The 7,886-nt window shown below is 39.8% G+C and overlaps 1 non-coding gene across 1 annotated transcript; it reads right to left on the bottom strand.

Annotated features, from left to right (window-relative positions):
- Positions 1-7,049: 7,049 nt before the first annotated feature.
- Positions 7,050-7,152, bottom strand: LOC116623703. Its single transcript, XR_004297737.1, has one exon. It is a non-coding gene; the product is annotated as a U6 spliceosomal RNA (small nuclear RNA).
- Positions 7,153-7,886: the final 734 nt, after the last annotated feature.

The following is a 7,886-nucleotide window of genomic DNA, read 5'->3' as shown; positions in this document are numbered from 1 at the left end:
ACGTGATGCTTGTATGAGCTAAAGAGAGGGTATCTGAGGATACAAAGGGGAGAAAGACCATTAGCAGGAAGGTGAAAGATGTTTAGAAAACCAAGGTTACCTTATTATGTAGATAAGTTTCTTAGGTAAAGGGGAATCTCTATTAATAGCTCTCTTCCTGGTACAAAGGGGCAGTTGAGGGGGGAGGTAAAAAGCTTTTTCTGAATCTGCTGGGTTTTAATTGTTTTTAATTCAAAATAATGTTCATGCCGAAGTGGCCCATCTTGGGGCAGCCTGCCCTTGGACCCTACAGCACCTATGATCTCTTTATCAAATGATTTTCCAGCCACACCTTTGATGTGCTTTGTAGAATTTACCTTTTCTTTTTTTGTAATATGGACAGTAATTGGGTACTGCCCCCAATTCCAACATGTGGGAGGGGGGTGGGTTTCCCCACATTACCAAGAAGCAGTTCTCCAGACACCAGCTGGGTATCTTATAATTCAACTCAATTCTGACAGTATCTACCCAGAAATAGTATCAGATCCCACAGGTAAGGGCTCAGTCCCACAGGAGTGCTGTCACCCCACTGTCTTTCCTGCTCCCTCATATGCCAGATGCAAGTCTATGTTATATACCTGTGTCCTTGGCCAACTGGCTACAAATTGAAGGTTCCAGTGATACCCTCCAACTCAGGATGCTGTCTGCAAGTTCAAATTGTTACCTGTACTTCTGACCAGTTGGCTATAAATTAGAAGTTCCCATGATCCCCTCCTTAGGATTGATTAACTTCCTAGAGTGGCTCACAGATCTCAGAGCCACATCTTTCTTAGTGGTTCTTTCTTTCCTACTGGTTTATTATAAAAGGATATAACTCAGAAACAGCCAGATGGAAGAGAGGCATTGGGTAAGGTATGGTGAAAGGATGCAGAGCTTCCATGCCCTCTCCAGGTGCATCACTTAACCCATACCTCACATGTTCACCATCCCAGAAGCTCTCCAAATCCCATCTTTTTGGGTTTTTGATGGAGGCTTGATTACATAGACAAGATTGATTAAATCACCGGCCATTGGTAATTGATTCAAACTCTCGCCCCTCTCCCTTTCCAAGAGTTAGGGGTGGGATCGGACGTAAAGTTCCAAACCTCTATTCCTGTTTGGTTCCCCTGGCAACCAGCCCCCATCCTTAGGTGCTTCAAAAAGTCACTTTACTAACATAAGCCCAGTTGTGAAAAGGGGCTTGTTACATCTATTTCACCTATGTCACCAAATATTTTGACAAAAGATGTTCCCATTGCTTTTATTGCTCAGGAAATTCCAAGGGTTTTGGGAGCTGTGAGCCAGGAACAGTGGACAAAGACCAAATATATTTGAGAAATATATTTTGGTCATCTGAGTGACCAAATATAAATCATAATACCATAGATAGGCTAAGAATTTTCTAAATCTTCAAGTCCTCATTCCTTTTTGCTTAGTAATTCCTTCAATTTATCTCTCTTCTCCTGCATTTTACTATAAGCAATAAGAAGAAATCAGTCTGTACCTTCAGCACTTTGCTTAGAAATATTCAACTTTACTATTTTTAAATTCTACTTTCCAGGGGCGCCTGGGTGGCTCAGTCAGTTAAGCGTCTGCCTTCGGCTCAGGTCATGATCCAGGATCCTGGGATCGAGTCCCTGCATCAGGCTACTTGCTCAGCGGGGAGCCTGCTTCTCCCTCTCCCTCTGTCCTTCACCCTGCTCGTGTTCTCTCTCTCTCTCAAATAAATAAAATCTTTTAAAAAAATTCTACTTTCCACAAAATACAAGAACACAATTTGTCCAATTTCTTTGCCATTTGATAAGGGTCACCTTTCCTCCAGTTTTCAGCAACATGCTCATTTCTGTCCCAGAGCTCACCAGAATCACCTTTGATATCCATTTTTGTACCAACAGTCTCTTTTCAAGGCATGCTAGGCTTTTTCTAACATGGACCTCAAAACTCTTGCAGCCTCTAATCATAAAGCTACTTCTACATTTTTTAGATATTTGTTGCAGCAACATCTCACTTCTCAGTATCAGAATCTGTATTAGTCTCGTAGGGATACATTAACAAAATATCATGGCTTAAACAACAAAAATTTGTTTCTCACAGTTCTGGAGGCTGGGTATCCAAGATCAAGGTGTCAGCAGGTTTGGCCGGCTTGTAGATGGCCATCTTTGTGTTGTGTCCTCATGTGGCCTTTTCTCTGTGCATATTCCCCAAGTGTCTCTTCCTCTTCTTACAAGGACACCAGTCCTATTGGATTAGGGTTCCACTCTTACAACCTCATTTAAATTTAATTACCTTTTTGAAGGCCTCTCTCCAAGTATGTTCACAGTTTGGGAAAGGGTGAGGAATTTTGAAGGAACACAATTCAGTCCAAACCAGTGTACTTGAAGCACAAGAGATAATTTTTTTTTTTATTGTGGTAAAATATATACAACATAAAAGTTACCAATTTAACCATTTTTAAATGTACAGTTGTATGACATTAAGTGCATTCATATTGATACGCAATCATCACCACCATCCTCTCCAGAACTTCATCTTCCCAAACTGAGGTTTGGGAAGTACTCTAATTCCTAAACACTAACTCCGTATTCTCCCTTCCCCAAGCCCCTGGCAACCACCCTTTTACTTTCTGACTCTATGAATTTGACTACTCTAGGTATCTCATATAGATGGAATCATACAATATACAGTCCTTCTGTGATTGGGTTATTTCACTTGGTATCATGTCTCCAAGATTCACTCATGTTGTAACATGTATCAGGATTTCCTTCCTTTTTAAGGCTGAGTAATATAAAAGTTTTCCATTTTGGTGAAGTCCAATTTTCCTATTTTTTTTCTTTTGTCACTTGTATGTTTGGTTTCATCGCTAAAAAACTATTGCCTAATCTAAGGTCACACAGATTTATACCTATGTTTTCTCTAAGAGTATTACAGATTTAACATTTATATTTAGGTCTATGGTCCATTTTGAATTAATTTTTGTAAATGTGAGGTAGGGGTCCAGTTTCGTTCTTTTGCATTTGGATATACGATCATTACAGCACCCTTTGTTAGAAAGACTATTCTTTTCCCATTGAATTACCTTGATATTCTTGTTGAAAACTGTCCATAAATGTATGGGTTATTTCTGAACACTTAAGTCCATTTCAGTGATATATATGTTTACTTTTCCAGTACTACACTGTCTAGATCACTGTAGCTTTGTAGTCAGTTTTGAAATCAGGAAGAATGAATGTTCTCCTTTTTTTTTTTTAAGGATTATTTTGGCTATCCTGCGTCCCTTACATTTCCATGTGAGGGACACAGCTTGTCAATTTTTGAAAAAAAAAAAAAAAAAAAAGGCAGCTGAGATTTTAATAGGATTGCATAGAATCTGCAGAAAAATAGGGGAGTATTGCCATTATAACACTATTAAGTCTTCTGCTACCATTTCTTGATGAACTACCTAGATTGATGATGATTTAGCTAACTTATAAACCCTGTATCTTGTGTCTTCCTACCCTCTCAGTATAGACTAACAATTACTTGCTCTTCCATTAGTTACGTTTCCTACTTTTAATTTTTTTCTAAAGATTTTATTTATTTATTTGACAGAGAGAGAGAGAGAGACAGCGAGAGAGGGAACACAAGCAGGGGAAGTGGGAGAGGGAAAAGCAGGCTTCTCCCTGAGCAGAGAGCCGACATGGGGCTCCATCCCAGGACCCTGGGAACATGACCTGAGCCGAAGGCAGACACTTAACGACTGAGCCACCCAGGCGCCCCTACTTTTCCTACTTCTATTTTTTTTTTTTTAAAAGATTTTATTTATTTGACAGAGAGATACACAGCGAGAGAGGGAACACAAGCAGGGGGAGTGGGAGAGGGAGAAGCAGGTTTCCCGCGGAGCAGGGAGCCCGATGCCGGGCTTGATTCCAGGACCCTGGAATCATGACCTGAGCCGAAGGCAGACACTTAACGACTGAGCCACCCAGGCGTCCCTAAACATAATCTCTTGAATGCTTTTACCTTTACTTTTACCTTTCCTCCCTATGCTCCACATCTTAAACTGTCCACTGCATTTTTACCTTATATTGTCTCCCATCCAAGTACTAACCAGGCCCGACCCTGCTTAGCTTCCGAGATCAGACGAGATCGGGCGCGTTTTACCTTTATATTGTCAACAATGGTATACATTTACAAACTATGCTTTAATGATAGCCAGATTATTCATAATTTATTAATATGTTGGATCTAAAAGTTGAACACCAGAAAACAGCACTTTCTAAGCTTTCTATCATAGTAATTAGTTATTCAGTTGAATTCTCTCTTTTTCAGATTTCTCTCCCAGAGCTCCTATCTTTCCATTCCAATCTAGCCTAGAACTCTTGGGACTTCCCTGAATTAGATCTTCCCTGTCCTCCTGAATTAGATCTGATATTGTCAACTACCCTATTTTCTATCTCATTTTGCTTGAGCTTATCTTCAAGTAACTCTATTTAAAAAATGGTATTTGAGGGGTGCCTGTGTAGCTCAGTCAGTTAAACATCTGCTTTTGGCTCAGATCATGATCTCAGGCTACTGGGATTGAGCCCCCCCCATCAGCCGTCATGCTCTTGCTCAGTGGGGAGTCTGCTTCTCCCTCTCCCTCTGCTGCTCCCCCTGCTTGTGCTCTCTCTCTCTGTTCCTCTCTTTGTCAAATAAATAAATAAAATCTCAAAAAAAAAAAAAAATAAAAAAGGGTATGTGGGAGTTTACCTTTTTGAATCCCTACAGATCTAAAACTGTTTTCATTCTGCCTTTTTTTTTTTAAGGTTTTATTTATTTATTTATTTGAGAGAGAGTGAAAGAGAGTGAGAAATAGTATGAGAGAGGAGAGGGTCAGAGGGGGAAGCAGGCTCCCCACTGAGCCGGGAGCCCAATGTGGGACTGATCTCAGAACTCTGGGATCATGACCTGAGCCGAAAGCAGTCGCTTAACCAACTGAGCCACCCAGGTGCCCCCATTCTGATCTTTTACTTAATGATAATTCAGCGAGGAGTGGAACTTTTCTGAAAAGTAATTTTTTTTCTTAGGTTTTGAGGTTCAAGAAATATTTCCCTCAGAAACTTGGAACTCTTTGTTATCTTGTTATATTTAGAGTTGCTGGTAAAAATTCCAATGTCAGCTTGATTCTTGGGTCACTTCTTTTCTTTGGAAATTTAAGATCTCTGTTTTTGCAGTTCTAACATTTTACAAGGTTGTTTTTTCTTCGTTTTTGCTCTGTGCTAGTAGACACTTCAAGCTCTGGGAAATTTTCTTCCATTATTTTTGAGTAATTTTCCATTCTTTATTTACTTTGTTTTCTCTTTCTCTTGTAATATTAGTTCTCTTGGATTTATTCTCTCTCTCATATTTTCTCTCACAATTTCCATCTCTCTGAGTATGTCTTCTTTTTTAAAGTTTATTTATTTATGTAATCTCTACACCCAACATGGGGCTCAAACTCATGATTGGGAGATCAAGAGTCGTGCGCTCTTCTGACTGAGCTAGCTAGGTGCCCCATATTTCTTCTATTTGTAAATTTCATTCACTTTATCTTTTAACACTTACAGTGAATTTATAATTTTGGCAATTTCTTTTTTTTTTTTTTAAGATTTTATTTATTTATTTGAGAGAGAGAGAGAGAGCGTGCACAAGCTGGAGGTGGGGAGAGGCAGAGGGAGAAACAGACTCCCCCCTGAGCAGGGAGCCCAACGCGGGCCTCCATCCCAAGACCCTGGGATCTTGACCTGAGCCAAAGGCAGACGCTTAACTGACTGAAACACCCAGGCACCCCTAATTCTGGCAATTTCTTATTTATGATTTCAAGACTTACTTTTTATTCTTGGATTGTTACTTCATCTGAGTATACTGAGTATATTATTCTTATTTCATAGTTGTACTAAAAGTCCAAGAGCATACTAACTATTATTTTTTAAGTTCTGTGAAGTTTCATTATTTCCTCTATGGTCACATTTTGTTTATCTTTCTCCCCTCCCCCTAAATTGGAGACTTCTTTTAAAAATCTATTAATCTAATCCTTGGTTGTCTGTTCATGTTTAAGATGAAGTAATTGGAATGCTGATTAGGAATCTTGTGATCTTGGGAGGGTCTTGCCAACTTGCACAACTTCACTCAAGGGTGAGTGGGTAGAAAACCAGCTCCTGTGCCAGAATGAAGACTGCTTCACTCTTAGTTATTAAATGCTCAAATAGGGGGTGCCTGGGTGGCTCAGTTGGTCAAGCATCTGCCTTTGGCTCACGTCATGATCCCAGGGTCCTGGGATCAAGTCCTGCATTGGGCTCCCTGCTCAGTGGGGAGCCGGCTTCTCCCTCTGCCTGCAGCTCCCCTAGCTTGTGTTCCCTCTCTCTGTCAAATAAATAAATAAAATCTTTAAAAAAAAATAAATGCTCAAATAGCTGCCCAACTCCTCCCCAGAGATTATGAGAACTCTTGATTTTTAGCCTGGGATAAATGCCTACTGACTGTATTGGAGATAAGGAAGGGTTCTTCTGTTCTATATGGAGATCTTTATTTCACCTTCCTATTGGCTGCAGCCTCCTTCTGCACCTACTCCACATTATGGTTCCTTTCATTTTGTTTAGTCAGACTGCACTCACTTCTTGTGTAAATTAAAAATATATATATGTTTTGGTGGTCTTCTTCCTATTTTCTATTATGTATGGGTTTTGTATCATTTTAAAAATTCCTTTATTAGCATTTTAATTGGGGTCTCAGGAAGAAGAGGTAATGAATGCATGTGCTTAGCCAGCTTTTTAAAAATTTATTTTTAATTTATTTTTATTATTTTTTAAAAGATTTTATTTATTTGAGAGAGAGAGAGCATGCGCAAGAGCCGGGGGAGGGAGAAGCAGACTTCCTGCTGAGCAGGGAGCCTGATATGGGCTCGATCCCAGGACTGTGGGATCATGACCTGAGATGAAGGCAGATGCTTAACCATCTGAGCCACCCAGGTGCCCCCCAGCTTTTTTTTTTTTTTGTAATTGAAATATGGTTGACAACCAATGTTACATTAGTTTAAAATTATGGAATGCTTCATTAATTTGTGTGTCATCCTTGCACAGGAGCTATGCTGATCTTCTGTCATTCCAATTTTAGTGTATGTGCTGCCCAAGGGTGCACTCAGCTGGCTTTAATAAAAAAATACTAAACATAAATTAAAAAAACAAACAAAAACATCTGGGGCAGAGTAGGAAATAAGAAAAAACGACCAGTGGAAGGGCAAAAAAAACAAAAAACAACCCTCCCCCAAAGCACACACAAAAAACCAAACTACCACAATTCTCAGTCTGTGATACTGATAGTACCCTGTGTATGTATAACTTAGTACTTAACATAGCAACTCTCCAGATCCACACATTTTAGCGACATCGCGGATCTCAGACATGGAGTTCACACCCCATTTTACAGTTAAGAAAAGTAAAACCCAGAAATAAAGTGATTTCCCCAAGGTCATTCAAGTAGAGAGTGGCAGAATGGAAACTAGGATATGACTCCCACTTTTTTTTTTTACCTCCCCACACTGCTGGGGAGTAACAGGATGAGCAGATCAGCAGTTAGATGAAAAAGATCTTGAAAAACAGTCGAAGAAGGATGGCTTTTTTTGGGGTAAAAAGCCAGATGTATAAAAAAATGAAGTATTTTAGGATGCTTATTTGGCAGCTCTACAGTCTTTGGCAGCACAGTCTAACAATTGGTAGGCATATGTTGAATGTACTGAAGGGGGCGACTGTACAGCAGGACCGGGAACTGCAATAATCCAAGTGCGTGGTGATCTGGGAGGGAACAGAGTCTGGGCAGGATGTAACAGTAGAATTTGGTGAATGAATGAATGAATGAATGTGAATACTGAGGAG

Source organism: Phoca vitulina, unplaced genomic scaffold (assembly GCF_004348235.1).
Source record: "Phoca vitulina isolate PV1807 unplaced genomic scaffold, GSC_HSeal_1.0 scaffold59, whole genome shotgun sequence".
Lineage (NCBI taxonomy): Eukaryota > Metazoa > Chordata > Mammalia > Carnivora > Phocidae > Phoca > Phoca vitulina.
The sequence above is the reverse complement of the archived record's forward strand: the minus strand, read 5'-3'. Positions and strand labels throughout refer to the sequence as shown.